Below are 18,974 nucleotides of genomic sequence, written 5' to 3'. Positions count from 1 at the left end.
CTGTGTTTTTTCTTATTGATTATTTTTAATTTTTAAATATCTAATACTTATGGAGGACGTTGATGCAGAGGGACTTTTGTATTCTTATATTTCTATGTATGGATATTTGGACTTTTATCCGTTTTTTTGTCTCTCTTGCGCTGTTTTTCCTACAGCAGTTTTGGTTTTCTTTTTCTGTTTTCTATACAAGTGTTACCTGTGTCTGTGTAACCTATGTGTATGTGTAACCTGTGTCTGTGTAACCAGTGTTTATATGTATTTATAACCAGTGTAAACTGTATGTATGTGTATGTTTAATCTGTGTCTGTGTAACCTGTGTGTATATGTATGTGTAACCTGTGTCTGTGTAACCTGTGTGTATATGTATGTGTAACCTGTGTCTGTGTTACCTGTGTGTATATGTATGTGTAACCTGTGTCTGTGTTACCTGTCTGTATATGTATGTGTAACCTGTGCCTGTGTAAGCTGTGCTTATATGTATGTGTAACCTGTCTGTGTAACTTGTGTGTATATGTATGTGTAACTTGTGTGTATATGTATGTGTAACCTGTTTCTGTGTATGTGTAACGTGTCTGTGTAACCTGTGTACATATGTATGTGTAACCTGTGTCTGTGTGACCTGTGTGTATATGTATGTGTAACCTGTGTCTGTGTAACCTGTGTGTATATGTATGTGTAACCTGTGTCTGTGTAACCTGTGTGTATATGTATGTGTAACCTGTGTCTGTGTAACCTGTGTGTATATGTATGTGTAACCTTTGTCTGTGTAACCTGTGTGTATATGTATGTGTAACCTGTGTCTGTGTAACCTGTGTGTATATGTATGTGTAACCTGTGTCTGTGTAACCTGCTCAGGAAGTTTGCACCATGTTTTTGGAGGAATTTGTTCATGCTGCAGAATTGTTGCACACGTCAGTAATAAATGTGGCACAAACTCTGACTAAACAGCCCCTTTAGGTGCACATTTTTTCTGTCTTGTCTGACACGGTGCAGCTGCGACACAATACTGGCGCAGATACTTTATGGATACATGTGCAAGCAGTTTGCACACTTTTTTTTTGTAGTGCAAAGTCAGACAGAAAACTGGCGCACGCGCCTCCTTTTCTTTTTCTAAAATCTAATAAAATTATGCTAAGCCAGTGAGGATATGGTTAGCATTACCTGAGCTGTAGGTTTAAAGTCTATTACAGGAGCCTGTCCCCCCTCCAGTGGCATAGGGAGAAGAGGAAATTCAGCAGGGGCGAGGGTGAGATGTGCTCCTGTGCAGTGTAGCAGCCTGTGAGAATACATTCCTGAAGGGCTTAGGTAACTCCGCATATAGTCCTTCTGGCTCATTAGCATAATTTTAAAAGTTGGTTTTAGAAGGATGGAGAGGATTATCACAGTCACAGTGTCTGGATCTATGAGTAAGTGTCTCTGGTTAATTATGCTTGATCTTGATGGTAGATTTCCCTTACATGTGGATATCTCCAGTTCTGTGGCAACTAGAAACACAATCCTGGTATAATATTAAAGGGGGAGATTCTCCTTTTCAAAATGAAACCAGAGATTTCTAGGGGTCTCTAGTTGCCACAGTTCAGAAGATATAACCTTTTAAAGTGTTTCCTCTTCTGGCTAAAAGGTTACACATGAAAAAGACACACAAAAAGTGAGTTTTTTTAAGCCACCTTTTTGGTGGCAGTGTTTTTGGACTTTTTATGTGATTGATAAATTAGGAGAAAGATTAAAAAAAACCGCTCTCAACCATACCCTCAAAACGGTAAAGATGTTGATATAGGCTGACAAGAGCCAAAAAAAAGTAAGATACGAAACATAGACATTAGATAATGCCCAATGGTTAAAAAAGTCTCAACGTTCGGAAAACATTACACAAAAGTGACACAGGAAGAATAATACATTGGGGCAGATTTACTAACCCGGTCCAGTCGCGATCCCGTGGTGTGTTTCCGACGAGGAGTCGGGTCTGCCGCGATTCACTAAGCTTGTGTGCCCTAGTTCCTGCATCCGTCGCTTCTGCGCCGAGGTCCGCCGGAGTTCACCTTCTTCTGCCCAGTGCATGTGAGTGCTGATTTTGCGCCACAATTCTTTTTTAAATTCTGCGGTTTGTCCGAATACGTCGGTTTGTCCGACGCCCACGCCCCCCGATTTCTGTCGCATGCATGCCGGTGCTGATGCGCCTACGATCCAATCACGTGCACCAAAATCCTGGGGCAATTTGCTGCACATCGGAAATATTTGCGAAACCCGACAGAATCGCGGTCCCGCAGACCTTTAGTAAATGAGCCCCATTGGGTCCAATATATTTATAAATAGACTATAGACTCCTCTGAGTTTAATCCTTTAGATTTTATACATATTCCCTCTGCGACCCCTGGTCACTAAGGTTGAGAGATAACCCCATTACTACAAAATGCACCATGATAGTGCCCCTTTCTGCGCCCCGGGATGCCTGTGGTTGTCTCTTTTACCATTCCATGATCCACCGACGATCTCCTTGCTCCAGTGCGCGCATCCCCGCCTCCTAGGGCGCACGCAGCGGCGTTCTGAAATTTAATGGGCCAGCGTGCCGATAATTGGCGCTGGCCGCCTACCATTCCTGTTTAAATCCCGGGCCTTTCCTGTGTTCCCTGCCGGATCTTTGTGCCTCTTGCATGAGAAAAAACTTGTCCCTTTATGCCTAGTGCTCATTTTGTGAATTCCCTTGCGACCCCGGTTCCGTCCCTGACTACGTTCCTTTGCTGCCTTCCCGGACCTACTGCTTTGCCTTTGAAATTGATCCTATGCTGCCTGTCTCGACCTCCTGTCTGTCCCCAACCACGGTTCTGCCTGATGACTCAGTACCTCACCTTGGCCGCCACGACAGACAAAGTCACTTGCTGGGGCGTAGTACCACCAGGTGGAGCGACCTGGTGGTACCATGCTGCAGCAAGTCCAACCCGCTTTGCAGCGGGCTCTGGTGAGAACCAGGGGCCACTTTAACTCTGCTCCCAGGTGTCAGCTCCCACCGTCCGCGGTGGTTCACTTCCCCAAAAGCTTGACATATAGGACAGAGACACAAATGAAACATGATGGAACATTGCAGTGGAGTGTCCACACAATAAATTCTGGGAAGAGTTTAGCTGCCAAGGACCTGCCAAAATGTACAGTAGCAGCTAAATTCAAACACATTTCACCCACACACATCACAAAAAAACCTGCAATGCCAATGGACCTGTGGAGTGGTGTTCAAGCTACAGCATGTCAAATAAAGCTAAAGGTTGTGACCACACCTTCAACCATTTATAATACAAAGAGAGAAAAGTGAAGTCAACACACAGCAATTACCCTACAGGTTCTTACAGATAAAATGCTCCATTTCAAGTTTTTATTTTATTTATTTTTATCCTTTAACTGGACATATTTGGTCCATAAAATCCATAAACCATGATCATATTACATGGACAAAAGTCTGCCCTGTGACCCGAACTCCCAGCAAAATAGTAATCTATATTGTTAGGAACCTCCTTTTTTCAGCCCCATATAGTATGGTTGTTTTTAGTACAGGGCTGTAGGCCCAAAGGAGGGCACAGTCTATTAGTATCAAAGATTACTATGAATCCAGTGTTCCAGGTCCCAGATAAATGTTAAAGGAAATATACCATTTGTTTTTATGCATTGTGAACCAAACATACCTTGAGAATGCTGAAGCTACACTGATGTAGAAACATATCTTGTTTAATCCCTGATCCGAGTGGTTTTGCTCAAAAAACAATTATAAAATTCAGGACCTTGGGAAAACTGGGAGCCCTGGCTGCTGTGTTTCATGGAGCTTCCTGAACTGTCCAAGCAGGACTAATCAACTCAAGCTTGATGACTCATGCACAGTACCCGGGGGATGGTGCAGCGATTGATTACTTCTGCCTGTTATAGACAACACAATGAATACAGTGTTCTCTGAAGCAGTGCATAATTAAGGTAAGAAGACAAGCGCGGTGGCAGTCACAGCAGCAACAGAGCCTCATTATCATAATTTATAATTGCTTTTTCAGCAAACCACTCAGTTCATGGATTAAACAAGATAGGTTTCTGTATCAGTGTAGCTACAGCATTCTCAGGGTATGTTTGCTTCATAATGCATAAAAGCAAATGGTAGATTTCCCTTAAGTCTTTAAAATATGGACTTTATAAGACTTTTTGGGGAGAATTTGTTAAGACTGGCATATTAAACCCTGGCCGGCTTATTTAATGACTTAGGCCGCATTCACGTGACCGTTCCCACCGCGTTGGGAAATATACTCACCCATAGATGGCTATGGCGACCCGGTGGCGGCACGCGTGTGGCACCATACTGTACCATACATGGGGCAAATATAGAGCATGTTCTATCTTTCCCTGTGTTTGTGGACATGCACCGAAGTGTGTTTGCCTGGGCTACAGAGAGCACACATTCGTGTGAATTTATTCTCACTAAGAGGAACCACCCTCTAATATCTGAAAGTGTTCTCTGCTGTTGGAATGAAATCTCCAGTGGAGAGTATAGGAAATACAACGGTCCGGGGGACAAACACACCCTGTCCGCCCATTACTAACCTTCTTCCACAGCATGAAGGGCAGAAAATGGGGCAACACTGTTGTACAGGGCATATTAAATGGGCATATTAAGTTCTCCCCAGTGTGTCAAGCAGACCTTGTAGATAAATTAGAACAGGTAACTTAGAACATCTTGGGAAGGCAACTGGCTTGGTGGTTTCAAACTGTCTATTGAGGAGAGTGCAAAATTATTAGAGATGGAGACTAATCACAATAGCCTGCGTTGCATTTAAACTCTATTACCTATGCATATTTTATTCTCAGGAGCCCCGGCTCCACTTGGTTTGTGTGGCATTTTAGTTAATTAAATGACATGTATAGTTGCTTCGTTTTCATGTGATTGGAGAAGTCAGGTAGAACCAGTAATCTTTAGCATGCCTAATTTACAAAAGTGGAAGGCTATCTGGGAATCAATAATAGCGGCAGGCTGAGCTATAAAATAGAACTAGTAAGGCTTTGATTCTTTCCAATTTACCTTATGTTTATTTAAATAAGGAGAAATTGTGAACAATTCTCTTTTTAACACAACCTTAGGTTATGAAGAATATGTCTATTTAATATATATGGAAATTACTACAATATATATTGAAGATTTCATTTTTGTGAACCTAAAGTGAAAGTATTTTTTTATTGCAAATGTGAGTCTTTTGTATTCCTTTTCCTATAGATTTCTATAGAATTTCTATTCAAATTTTGATTCAAATTCAAAAATAAAAAATAGTAATTTTGAGGTGTGGTTATGGTATATAGGTCTGACCTCTAGAGCTTTCATAACAGCAGGAAACCCTCTGCAGCTCAGGTTGTTAGCGTTGCTGTGTAGAATTGGGTGTGTAGTCAGTGTCACGAGTGTTCCCGCAACCCACGTCTCGGGTTGAGGGCTCACCCGTGATGCACAGCGCCCTGATACACTCACCTGTCCCCGTTCCCAGCTGTGCAGGCGCGTCCCCACCTCCTAGGGCGCTCGTGCTGGCATCAGAACATGTAAAGGGCCAGCGCACCGCTGATTGGTACTGGCCCTTTTCAGGTTAAAAGCGGCGTCTCCCAGAATTCCCTGCCTGATCTTTTGCTTTACGCCATTGAAAAAGCTAGTACCTTAGCCTTGTGCCTGTGATTTGATTTCCCGTTGTGACCCCGGACCTGTTCCCGTTTATACTCCTCTGCTGCCTGCCCTGACCTTCTTCTCCGTCTCTGACCCTGAACCTCTGCCACCTGTCTTGACCTTCTGCATGTCCCTGACCACGAACTTGCCTGATGACTTTGTACCTCACCTTGGCTGCCACCGCGCACAAAGTGTGGAATGACCCGGTGGTACCACGCCGCAGCAAATCCAACGCGCTTTGTGGGGGGCACGGGTGAAGACCGGGTGCCACTCCGGTCCGCGGTGGTCCTGTGGGTCCACTACCCCTGAAGCCTGACAATCAGCAGCAGATATATATAATACCAGGCCAGGCTGTTTTTTCTTCAAGGGCACGGAAGCTATCTCTGAGAAGTTTATTACGAGTCCACATCACACTGTCATATTGCATACTTAAGAACATTTAAAATAGACTTTTCATAAACTCCTTCAATAAATGGCGTCCACAGGTTCTGGTATATTTGGACTTTTCTTTCTAGTACGTTTTGTTCCTAAGTAATCAATGTCCATATTTTCAGCTCTCTACTGTCATATGGGCGGAGCCAAGCTGTTTGCTCTACCCATCCATGTGACAGTAGAGAGCCTAAAGGGTAGTTTTACTAGCCACTATGATACAGAGGTAGGTCTCAGCAAGTTAATGGATGACTTGGCAGCTTTACAATAGAAAAATCCATAGAGTAGGCATCCGTTTGGCTATATATATTTTAGTTTGATTAGTATAAATGACTACATTGGCTAAACCTCAAGCAATTTGTAGTATATATAACCTATAAAGCTATGTTTAAATGTATATTTTCCTATTACAATATATATACAGTATCCCATACCTTAGGCATAAATCATACATAGATCAGATTATATCTGTAAAATAATTTACCAAAGCTGTAATTTAAAATTTGAATTAGACTGTTCAGGTTCTAAAAAGTATCTATCTATGAATTCTAAAAGCAGCCTTTCTCATTTCTGTTGTAAACTACATCAGTGGGCAACCTATTCATTGTTAAAAACTAAAGCACATATTCATCATTTACTTATTAGACGTAAGCATAGAGCCTAGCATGCTCTCACAGAAGTATATTAAGGAGGAGCATAGAGCCCTATGAATTTGTAAGTACACCGGGCTAACGCGTAATGATGGCATGGAATGGCTGATTACACAGTCTGTTTCATTCAGTGTAAATCATTAGCGAAATTGCATTAGCATGAAAGATAAGAGAGAGTTACCATATCCTCCTTGGTACATAATAATAACTGCAAATGACATTGAGGGCTGCGTCTGCTGGCATAACATAAACCACAGGGGACCGAACAATCAGCAGGGGGATTTCACATCGTCTTAAAGTGATACTCCCAATAGGAGAAAAGAACTTGTAAACAAGTTGGCATTCGTACATATATCACACAGCGTGCTTGTCGCTGCCACCATCCTGGAAAAGAGATGTAACCAGCTTCTGATGTATTTTATAGCATATGCCAAAATATATTTGCTGTATTAAAAGCTGTCAGTTTACAAGATCTTGGATGCGGCTTATTTACTAAGGGTCGTGCACTGCCCTTTCGTCGGACTGGTTGACGTTTTTCGTGATATGCGCAGCTTTGACAGGTATTTAACGGGTTTGCGCTGGGATTATGTCGCACACGATCGGATTGTGGAGAAGCTGCACTAGCTTCCATGTAACATAAATTGGGGGAAGGGTCATTTTAAATTCACAAGAAGTTTCACCCCTAAATTGGTGGTAACATGTATTCTATTATTTCTCTTTTAAACTTTCAGAACAGAGCTCCTCTATGTATGGAAGTCCATTAGAAGTGAACGTTTTAGCTATCATGGGTTACTATATAATAATAATCTTTTTTTATACAGCGCCATCAAATTCCATAGCACTTTACAAATCATCGTAGCGCTTCACAAATCATAGCTCTTCCTTTCATTTTGGGGTACAAGGGAAGGTCATCTTGTAATCAGTGGGCATTCTATAGGTTGGACTCCCATTTATCCCTCAACTACATCCGTAGTTTTGGAATGGACAGAGATACCAACAGTGGGTTTTACGGCTAAACCCATTTTCCAGCTTTCCTTGCCTATTGCCTGGCCCACCTTAAGTGGTGTCATACAAAGATATGACAAGACAATACAATTAACCTCTTACCAATGGGTTGCGTAAGTAAATCGGCTGCGGTGATTGGAGAGGGCTCACGGGCTGAGCCCTCTCCATAGCCGGTAAGTGTTTGCTGCATATTGCAGCCCACGATCGGGGCTAGCATTAAAGAGCCGGCATAGGCGCCACCATCTTGGCTTGGATCATCGCTCCCCGTGACCTGATCGGGGAGCCACAATCCCTCCCTATGACAGCCTTGGGTCACACAAAGACCCGAGGCTGTCTCTTTTTACTCTTTGTATCACAATGTGCGATGCTGTAGTATGGCAGTATATGGTATGATCAATCAGACAACCCAGGATTAAAGTACCCTAAGCCAGTGATGGCGAACCTTTTACAGACCGAGTGCCCAAACTACAACTAAAATCCACTTATTTACCGTGAAGTGCCAGCATGGAATTTTGTACAGTAACTTATTGCTGCCTGTTCTTCCACATCTTTCAATTGTATTGCCCCCTTGAGGCCACAAATACAGATGACAGAAGGGCAAATTCAGACTATCATTGTAGGCTCTCTCTCGAGAATCTTTCTGTAGAGGAAAAATGGTGGTCCAGCAGGATGACCTCGAAAGATAATGCAGTTCTTACCCTTCTTAATTTCCCCACAGTTCCAAACAGCCAATAAAGAGAGTAGCATCTCTTAAGTTGCTTGGGACAGCAGGAAGATTCAGTGTTTGGAGAACTCTGTCCTGGGCTGATGGCCTGAGTGCTCGCAGAAAGGGCTCTGAGTGCCACCTCTGGCACCCATGCCATAGGTCCGCCACCACTGCCCTAAGGGGTCTGAAAAACAGTAAAAAATAAATTTAAAAAGTTAGAAAAGAAAATGTAATTAAAAGTCCCTAAAAATGTAAATCAGCCCCCTTTCCCTAGAACTGATATAAATATAAATAAAATATAAATAAAAAAAATCATTAACATGTTAGGTATCGCCGCGTCCAAAAATGTCCCAACGGTTATTCCCAGCGTTTAACCCCATAACTATAAATAGTGTCCAAAGTTGAAAATGCCACTTTTTTGTATTTTGAAAAAAAATTAATAAATAATAAAAAAAAAAAAATATATATATATATATATATATATATATATATATATATACCGTATATACCGGCGTATAAGACGACTTTTGAAGACTGAAAAATCTTCTGTCTGGTCTGGGGTCGTCTTATACGCCGGTAATGTTTCTTCTCACCTTTCCCGCGATCCACCGAAGCGCCGCTGCTACACTCCGGCCGGCGGTGACAGCTCCGTGGGTGCCGGCGTCGCAGAAAATATGACGTTGGCACGTGGCTGATGTCATATTCTGTGAGCCGCCAGCGCTCAATGAGCTGTCACCGCAGGCCGGAGTGTAGCAGCGGAGCTTCGGTGGATCGCGGGAAAGGCGCATCCTCCGGTCCCGCGGCTGCCCCGTAGGCTTCCTGGTCCCGCGGCTGCCCGGTAGGCTTCCTGGTCCCTCGGCCTCCGGCTCTCCACACTGCTCCCAAGGCCACTCACCAAGTTGCTGTCTGGCCAGCACACTTCCTAGGCTCACAGTATGCCTCCTAACCGACCCACCCCACTGCAAGATATGTAAGTCCCTATATATGTATGTATAGTTAATGATTGTATGCTATATGTGTGTATTTGCTTACAGTATGTGCTGTATGTATGGAAAAGGGGTAGTCTTATACGGCGAATATATCTTAAACTCTATATTTTAACAGGAAAGTAGGGGGGTCGTCTTATACACCAGGTCGTCTTATACGCCGGAATATACGGTATATATATATTAAAAAAGTGATCAAAAGGCCTAATAGTCCTTAAAATGATAGCATTGAAACATCAATAAAAGTCACAACAAATGACACCTCACACAGCTTGTACTGGAGGTTTAAATTTTTGTAAATGTATGAAAACATCATCGTACTGACCCAAAGAATAAAGTAGACATGTCATTTGGGGCGCTCAGTGAAAGCCCACAAAAAAACAGCACAAATGCATTTTTTCACCAATATTACTAGATTTGGATTTTTTTCCCGCTTCCAAGTACACGCCATGGAATATTAAATACTGTCACTATGAAGTGCACTTTTGTTAAGCAGAGAAAAAGCTCTCAAACAGCTCCTTACACAGAAAAATAAAAAATGTATGGATTTTTTAAGGTGGGAAGGGAAAAATTTAAATGCAAAAATCAAAAAGGGCCTAATCGTTAAGGGGTTAAGAGAAATCTGCTGAGCCGGGTTAGTACCAAGAAGACAAACATAGTACAAAGTCACAAGAGCAGAGAATAATCAGAGCATGAGCCAAAAGTCAGAACACCAGGAGACAGAGATTAGAATCTCAAGATTCATATAGAGCTATCTAAGAATCTCCTACAGCCAGCAGCCTAACAAGGGTGGGCAGGACTTTCATGTGATATCCTAGCCCCAAATCCAACAGTGATTGGGTTAAAACTCAATTCGGGAATCCCTGCTGACGCACCTTGCCAGAACCACAGAGAAAGGGATCGACCCATGTATTGCATGGGAAGGTCACAAGTATAACATCCGAAGTATACTGATTACTCATGGCACCCGACGAAAACGGGAAAGAGAGAGGGAGATCACACAAATGTGGCAGGTCTTTAGCCAGAGCATTGCGCTCCCAGCGATCCCGTACGTACATTCTCGAAAATCATGACACCCTCCGGGCTCCCCAGACAATTAAACTCGGACATTGCAGCAACATTTAGAGACTTCTACCAGTCCCTATACAACCTTGACCAACCTCCTACAACAGTGCCCCGCACCAACCTACGAGGTAGCATTCAAGCCTTAGAACCCCATTACTGACTTGGAATTCCAACAGGCCATTAAGGAGACGCATACAGGCAAAGCTCCTGGACCCGATGGCTTCTCCCTGCCATACTATAAGAAATTCTCTGGCTTACTTGAGCCACTTTGGGCAAAAGCTTTCAATGAGATTACAGTGGATGCCTCTCTTCCCAGAGATATACTGAGAGCAACTATAGCTGTCATACCTAAACCTGGAAAAGATGCTACCCAATGCGCAAATTACTGTCCAATTTCACTGCTAAATCAAGACATTAAAATCATAGCGATGAGACTTGCCCCGCTCCTAATAAGTGCCATCCACTCGGATCAGGCCGGGTTTTTGCTGGGAAGAGAAGCCAGAGACAACACTACAAAGGCTATTAATTTGATATACAAAGCACAGTTGGAACATATACCGCTCATGCTTCTGTCAACAGATGCAGAAAAAGCCTTTGAAAGAGTGAGCTGGCCCTAGAGGTCCAAAGTCCTTCGTGCATTTGGTATTTGGACCAAAATGTTACGTTGGATCATGTCTCTATATTCCTGTCCTTCAGTATCTGTCCAAGTGAATGGTACTCTTTCAGATAGTTTTGAGATATGAAATGGTACCAGGCAGGGTTGCCCACTGTCACCCCTACTCTTTGTCCTCTAGCTGGAGTCCTTTCTCCGTCGACTACAATCTAATCAAGACATCTCTGGCAAAAGGATACAGGGGTTCACCTACAAAATAGCGGCCTACGCAGATGACATTCTTTTTTTCCTGACTAATTCACAGATCTCTCTCCCTAACTTAATGAAAGAGATACACACGTTTGCCCACACTTTCGTATTAATTGGTCGGAAGCTCTAAACGTGTCTCTCCTGGACCATCTCCAGGAAACATTGAGAGGGTCATTCAACTTTAAGTGGACATCCCAGAGTATCAATTATTTAGGGACCCAAATACCAGCTGACTTACCCAAGATTTACACACTCAATTTCCTTCCAATACTTAAAAGAGTGTAGGAGGATTGCTCCAGATGGACCAAGGGCATTTTTTCATGGTTTGGGAGATATATTCAAAATGAATATACTTCCACGTTTTCTATATCTTTTTCAAGCACTCCCTATTAAGATACCAAAAGCATATTTTCGTTCCCTGAATGCCATCTAGCACAAATTTATCTGGGCTGACAAACCTGCCAGAATCAAACGCACTACCCTGTATCGCTCAAAGATCTCGGGGGTATTGGGCTAACAGATTTCAAAGGATACTACACAGCAGCCCACCTAGCCAGAACCCTAGACTTGTCCTGTAACTCTAGCCTGAAGCCATGGGTGGGTCTGTAGCAGTCCTTCACGACAATCCATCTACAGGTGTTGCCGTGGCTGCCTATTGAGAGAACCACAGCCTTAAAATCGCACCCCACGATTGGTCAAACTATTAGTCATTGTCAGCTGGAAATAGTTAGGGAAAAATTATTGCCAAAACAGTACCCGATGACGCCAATTTTGGGACATCCTGACTTTACCCCAGGATGCAAGGATGTAGTATTTAAACAATGGAGATGAGCAGGCAAGTTTAGGACAGAACATTTTAGTAGGGACCTCGCATAGTTGACTACTCAACAACTCATAGAATTAACAGACCCATGTCCATTAGGAGCGTGGAGAGCTCAACAGTTATGGCATAATTTGACCTCCCTCCCTCCATGTTCTCAATTCTCCGAAAGTACAACCTCATTTGAAAGCCTTTGCTCCAACACCAGGACAGTTCGCCACATGCTCACTTTCTCGTATTCAAATCTCCTATCCATCCTTGACAACCCTGGCCCTCAATACCTGACACAGTGGGAAACTGACTTGACCATTTCACTCACAGCTGAACAGTAAACGCGCATCTTCGAAATATGTCACAGCGCCTCGATGAGCTCCAGATACCAAGAAGCAGGATACAAACTCATGTCCAGATGGTATAGGGTTACTACTAGGCTACATACTATCTTTCCGTCAGTACCCTCTACATGCTGGAGATGCGGAGAGGAGGAGGGGTCCTTCATGCACATGTTTAGGCGCTGTCGGGTCCTCGCCCCTTTCTGGGGAAATTTGCAATGCCTAATCTCCACAATTCGTGGGGATTCTTTGACACTAGATCCTCCTCTCCTCGTCCTCCCCCGCGGTGACGTTTCAACGCGGACATACAAGAGATTTCTCTTATGTTTCCTAATAATTGCGGCCCGGTCTTGCATTCCAGTACTCTGGAAACAGACTACTCCACCACCGATTGCAATGTGGATTGCTAATGTAAACGACATCATGAATATGGAAGACCTCACTTCATCTATACATGGCACAGCAGCCATGGATCCTCTTCCAACAATCTGCCGAATACAGGCAATCTATTTGACATACAACTTTTCTTGGTTATTTGCCTGCCTCCTGACCTGGGCGCTTCCACCCCTTTCATTGTCTACCCTACTGCCCCCCCCCCCTTCACTCCCTCCTCCCACCATTCTTACCAGTATCTCCTCATTCTCTATTTCTCTTTCCGTTTATTGCAGTTATGTGTTGCTTTGGGGAATTCTCCATGGACCATCAGTGGATCCTGGAGACTCCGCCTTGGGTTTGGTTCTTAATTCGTTAAAGATTGGTGGGAGCGTGGTAGAAACTGGAACATGAGCTTGTGGAGGATAAATTTAAAATGTTATGTTCTCAATCATTCACTGTGCAAGGAACTACAGCCGTTTCCAATTCCCTTGGGATCACAGGAATATCCCTTTATTTACAAGGTGTATTATGCTACATCAGGCATGAAATCTTCAACAATTTATTGCTACCGCATATCCTCTGGTGGCTTAGCATATGAAAAGTGTCATCTTTACAGCAACTGCTACACAGAACAGGATGCATCTCACTAAATGGCAATAGTACAGCAATCCAGATAACAACCTTATTGACTGTTTCCAGGGAACTATAAGCAATAATGATAAATGTAACTAAAGTGATATTTCCACGAAGACAACATTCTTAAATATACTCAGGATAACAAAATAACACATTCTGTAATTCACTGTTATTAACAAAAATACAGCATTTCACAGATATAAGTCAAACCTGTCTCTATCAGTCCTGGTGTTTAAAATTTTGGTTGCCCCTGATACGACTGTAAATCTTCTGACTATGGTCAGATTCTTCTAATGAAAAGCTTCTCTTGTCTGCACACTGCAGTGCTCTCTGCCTCCAGTCCCTCCATGCTGCATTACAAGACCAGATCAGACACAGGCACTTCCTGCCGGCAAGCAGCATAAAGAGACTTTCTCTAGCAGCTACAGACAAGATAAACAGAGCTGGCTGTGTGCTTTATTTATTAGGTGAGTTAGCAGAGCTGAGAGTGTCATTGTGTTTTATACCCATATCATGGATCTCATCATCTCTCATCTGTCTGATCTCTCTTTTAAAATGTGTCGGATACTAGTAAAATGTTTAGAGTCTAAATAAAAGTGTAGATAAACCCTGTACCCTGATAATCTAAGCATTGTCAGCACACAGCACTAGAGGGATCATAAATTGTCTGCTTAGAGAGTGCCTGCTCGCACTCTAGAATTTTACACTGACCATCACTCAGTGATGGAGATAAAACAGCAATAGAGTAAAATTGTAGAGTAAAATTTGGGGTTAAAAATTATCCTTATTGTATAGACATTACTAGGGGATTATAATTTGAGAACTTTCTTTGATGGGCGACCCCCTTTAAGGTTAGTGAATTGTGAAATAATAAAGAAACTATAAAGTTACTCAAGTTATATAAAATATGAAACTGTTTGTAAAATAGTTTAGATTTATTTAATCTTCAATGGTCTTTTATAGCTAGGACTTTGTTCACAGATTATTGACAAAATATACCATGTAATGCACCGTATTTGGAAAAATATTGGATCATTAAAGGGGTTGGCCACATATAGAAAATTTTAAGAGGGTAAGTATAACACCTTGCACAAAGTTTAGGTTCACCCCTCATATATTAGGGGGCTCATTTACTAAGGGTCTCGCTGCTCATTTTTGTTGGAGTGTGCACCTTTTCGGGGATTACGTGGCTTGTACAGGTATTTAGCAAGTGTCTGCGCTGAAATTTTGGCGCACATGATCCCTTTTTTTGGCGCAGCTGCACTGGCTTCCATGCGACACAATTTGTGGGGCGTGCCGTCAGTCGATCTAATTCGGACTGAGCGCAGGATTTAACTTTCAAATTGTGTCGCAACCCAAGCACTTACATGTATCACTAAAAAGATGGTGAACTCCGGTGGACCTGAGCAGGGGAAGCGACACATGCAGGATATCGGGCGCACGATCTTAGTAAATCGCGGCATAGTGCATTATTGTCGGACAATGCACTTTCACGGACAGGGCATAATGTGCCCCATTATGTATATTTTTTACATGTTAAAAGGTAGAAATTAAACGGATATTAATACATTTTACAATGTATGAAGCACAGGCAGATTACCGTATATCCAAGTCTCATTCTCTTGGTTCTCAGAAAAAGGTTACATTGTAGCAGTAAATATATTCACTCTTTCAGTCATTTCCTCGGTTTTATTTAGCACCAATGCAGCAGACACACAGCAGTCATGAATTTGTACCTCAAGTAAAAGATAAGTCATAGAATGTCCTTGAGAGATGTGGACAAAACAATGGGCAGCGGCTACTTCTGGATTCCATTTGCATCCTTTGTCTCCGATAGAAATGTATTAACCATTATTTATCTCGACCAAGTAGACATTATTCACTGCTAGCTCAGCTCTCCTCACTAATTCCCTGTGGTTTCCCTCTCTCCCTCACATATAACAAGAACACAGCAGTTTCTACTGGCAATAAAAGTGGTCTATGTTTTCCCATAGTAGAACATAGGCAAATATATTATTTTAACAACATTGGCACAAGCTTCATTCTAGATGTGCTGAAAAGTAAAAATACTTTTGCTCATACACATAATCATCATTACTTCTGTATATATTGGATGTATAATTACTACCAATGATTTACTATTAAGCTTAACACTCTCTTCTCTTAAAGGAAATCTACCACCAGGATGAAGGATTGTAAAACAAGCAAACTAAAATACTGGTGTGTGCCCCGTCTGGCAGGATCTGCTCTTCTTTAAGCTTCCTATGCCCATGTTTTTAAGAAAAAAAGGTTTATCAAAATTATGCAAATTAGCCTAAGGGGCTTCAGGCTTCATTAGCATCTATGGAACCTGGAGCCCCTCAGGCTTAAAAGCCTTTTTTTTGTAAAAACCAGGACATATGAAGCCAAAACTGAGTCAATCATGTCAGAGCGGGCACACACCAGTATGCCAGTGTGCTTGGTTTACAAACCTTCATCCTGGTGGTAGATTTCCTTTAAGCATGGAGAAGCAGAAGGTAAACGACTTTAACCATTTTATCTGATGTCCAAATAATTTGCATATTGTACGACTATGAGACTACGAGATGTATTTTTTATATGTCTAAATTCTATTGTGGCTGCATTTGTTATTTTATTGTGTCTGGAATTTTTGTTTTCATGTGTTTATAATACACTGTATGTTTAAATACTCCCCCTATTGTGTGTGATTTTCTGACATCTTACATAAAGGACAGTAATACTACTGACCACACCGACACATAGATCAGGCGCCCTCTAGTGACCATATTTGCTGACATGCAATAAAAAAAAAATTCTAAAGTCCCTAACAAATGTATCAAACTGTAAATATATTATATCCAAAGAATAGGGAATCAATATTGTGATCTCACAAACCCCTTTTACTGGGTATGTAATCAAGGAATTATTATTATTATTATGTTCACCATAAAAGCTTGTTGTTAGATGTTTGCATGTTCTCTCTTTGTTTGCGTGGGTTTCCTACAGGGTCCTCTGGTTTCCTCCCACACTCCAAAACATACTGGTAGGGTGATTAGATTGTGAGCCCCATTGGGGACAGGGACTGATTGGCAAACTCTGTGCAGTGCTGCGTAATCTGTGTGTGCTATATAAAGGAATTATTATTATGAATTATTGTAACCCCCTAGAAGGTTAGCAGAGCCATTATAATAGAGGAGTAAATGCTCATGACAGGTTCACTTTAAGAACTGAGGTTATGAGGCAAACCATTTCCTACAATGTTCCTGACAAGAATCCTCAAAGATTTTGAAAATCTTGGTATGCAAATTAGGCCTCTTTCCAAAAAAAGAAGTTGTCTGTAGTGCCATCTGTTGGAAGGTAACTATAAGATAAATCAGTGATGGCTAACCTATGACACGCGTGTCAGTGCTGACACGCGTAGCCATTTTCACTGACACGCGGCTGCCTGAGAGTTGAGTTTCATCCTACATGACCAGGTGCAGTAGCCGGGAGGCTGAGAGAGATTGCACTGAGCTTCCATCACTTCCCCTTCCTCCTCCGGGCCGGCCCCTCCCCATGTGTGAGCTGTGCCTAGTGTCTCCAGTCAGCACAGGTATCAGCATGGGGCACAGCAGGAGAGGTGACCCGGCCATACACCCAGGAGGCTCCTCTGCAGCTCCTGATAGTTGTGGTTGGGGGAGGATGGCAGCACAGTCAGAGGTCACATCGCTGCTGCCTTGTGTGATGTGCCAGCAGCTACCACCTCTACACTGACCAGCTCCAGAGCAGGGACCAGGGAGGACAACAACTCCCATCATACAGTGAGTAAGGTCACTGTACCTCTGCCACCTCTACACTGACCAGCTCCAGAGCAGGGATGAGGGAGGATAACCACTCTCATCATATAGTAAGTAAGGTCAGTGCACTGTATGATGAAACAGTCATCTGGGCTTGTGTGTCAGTTTTGTGACGTACAAGCCCTGAAATAATCGCAACGCCTTGTAAATCGCCAGACATTGCGATTATTTTGCTCCTCACACCTTCTCCATGCCAAGAGGGCATGAGGGAGATGCAGACAGCAGCGCCTGCGCCCTCACTATAACCTGTGAACTTTCATGACAGAAAGTTCACAGGTTACTAAGCATTTCCACACCTGTCTGATTGTAACTGATCTATTACAATGTGTGATTTGCACATAGTAATAGATGATTGGGAAAATCCCCATATACTGCCAGACTGTAGTATGCCAGTATATGGTAGAATCAATCAGACAACCTACAGTTAAAGTACCCTAGAAGTTATAGTATACATATTTGTTATTTAAACTATAAATCACAAAATTATTATTTTTTTGTCAAGGTGACACACCACCCGAGTTATGCTCGGTTTTTTGGCGAATTTTGACACACCAAGCTCAAAAGGTTGCCCATCACTGAGATAAATCAAACCAGTCACCTAGTTGTATTGCAAGGCCTACTTAAAGATTGAGCTCAACTTTGCACTATTCACGGTGCCACTTACCACCTAACCCCTTAGTAACTACCCATACAGGTTTCAACCTCGGTCACTAAGGGGCCTTAGGCTAGGCTGACAGGTTTGTCCGACGGCCTAGCCTCAGTTCCCCCAAGCAGGAAAGAGCAGTGATCCGGCTGTCATATGACAGCCGGCCCTCTGCTCTAACAGTCCAGATCAGAATTACATCCGAACTGACTGTAAACCCATTAGATCCGGTGGTCACAGTATTGACTGCGGAATCTGCCGGGTAAGGGAGGGGGCTCCCTCCCTCTCCTCCCGGCACCCCACGAGAGGGGTGCCTATGAAACATTAGGTTTCATAGTTTTATTTTGGTCAGTACAATCTTGTAGACTCCAAATTTATATAGGTTTTTAACCCCTTTGCGCACATGAATGTAATAGTATGCATGGACGTTCTATCACGCTCAGCTTCTGGCACCAGCTCACGAGCTGAGCCGGCACCAGAAGCAGCAGGTGTCAGCTGTATATCACAGCTGACACCACCCTCTAACAACTGCAATCGAAGCCGTCTTAAGCATGACCGCGGTATGTAAGGGTGTTCCCCCTGGGGATTGCATCCTCATGCTGATTACTGAGGGAACCAATCCTCTGCTGGGCAGCCCCGAGGTCTGCCGAGTGCCTTCCGGGTCTGACTGTAAACTGACGCATGCACAGACAGTTTACACTTCATTACAATACATTAGTATTGTAGTGCAGTGTCTTGGACTTGATCCAGCAATCACAGCATCACTGGTTTAAGTCCAAGTTTGTATAAAGTAAAAAAAAAAATATATTATTTTAAAACATTAAAATTAATAAAAAATAAATAAATGAAATATAAGGTCCTAAAATAACACATTCCCATACAAACAAATTAATTAATTAATAAAGCATTAAAAACACAACTACAGAAAAACACCCCACATATTTGGTATTACTGCGTCCGT

The sequence above is a fragment of the Engystomops pustulosus genome, chromosome 8 (genome assembly GCF_040894005.1).
Source record: "Engystomops pustulosus chromosome 8, aEngPut4.maternal, whole genome shotgun sequence".
NCBI classification, from domain to species: domain Eukaryota; kingdom Metazoa; phylum Chordata; class Amphibia; order Anura; family Leptodactylidae; genus Engystomops; species Engystomops pustulosus.
The sequence above is the reverse complement of the archived record's forward strand: the minus strand, read 5'-3'. Positions refer to the sequence as shown.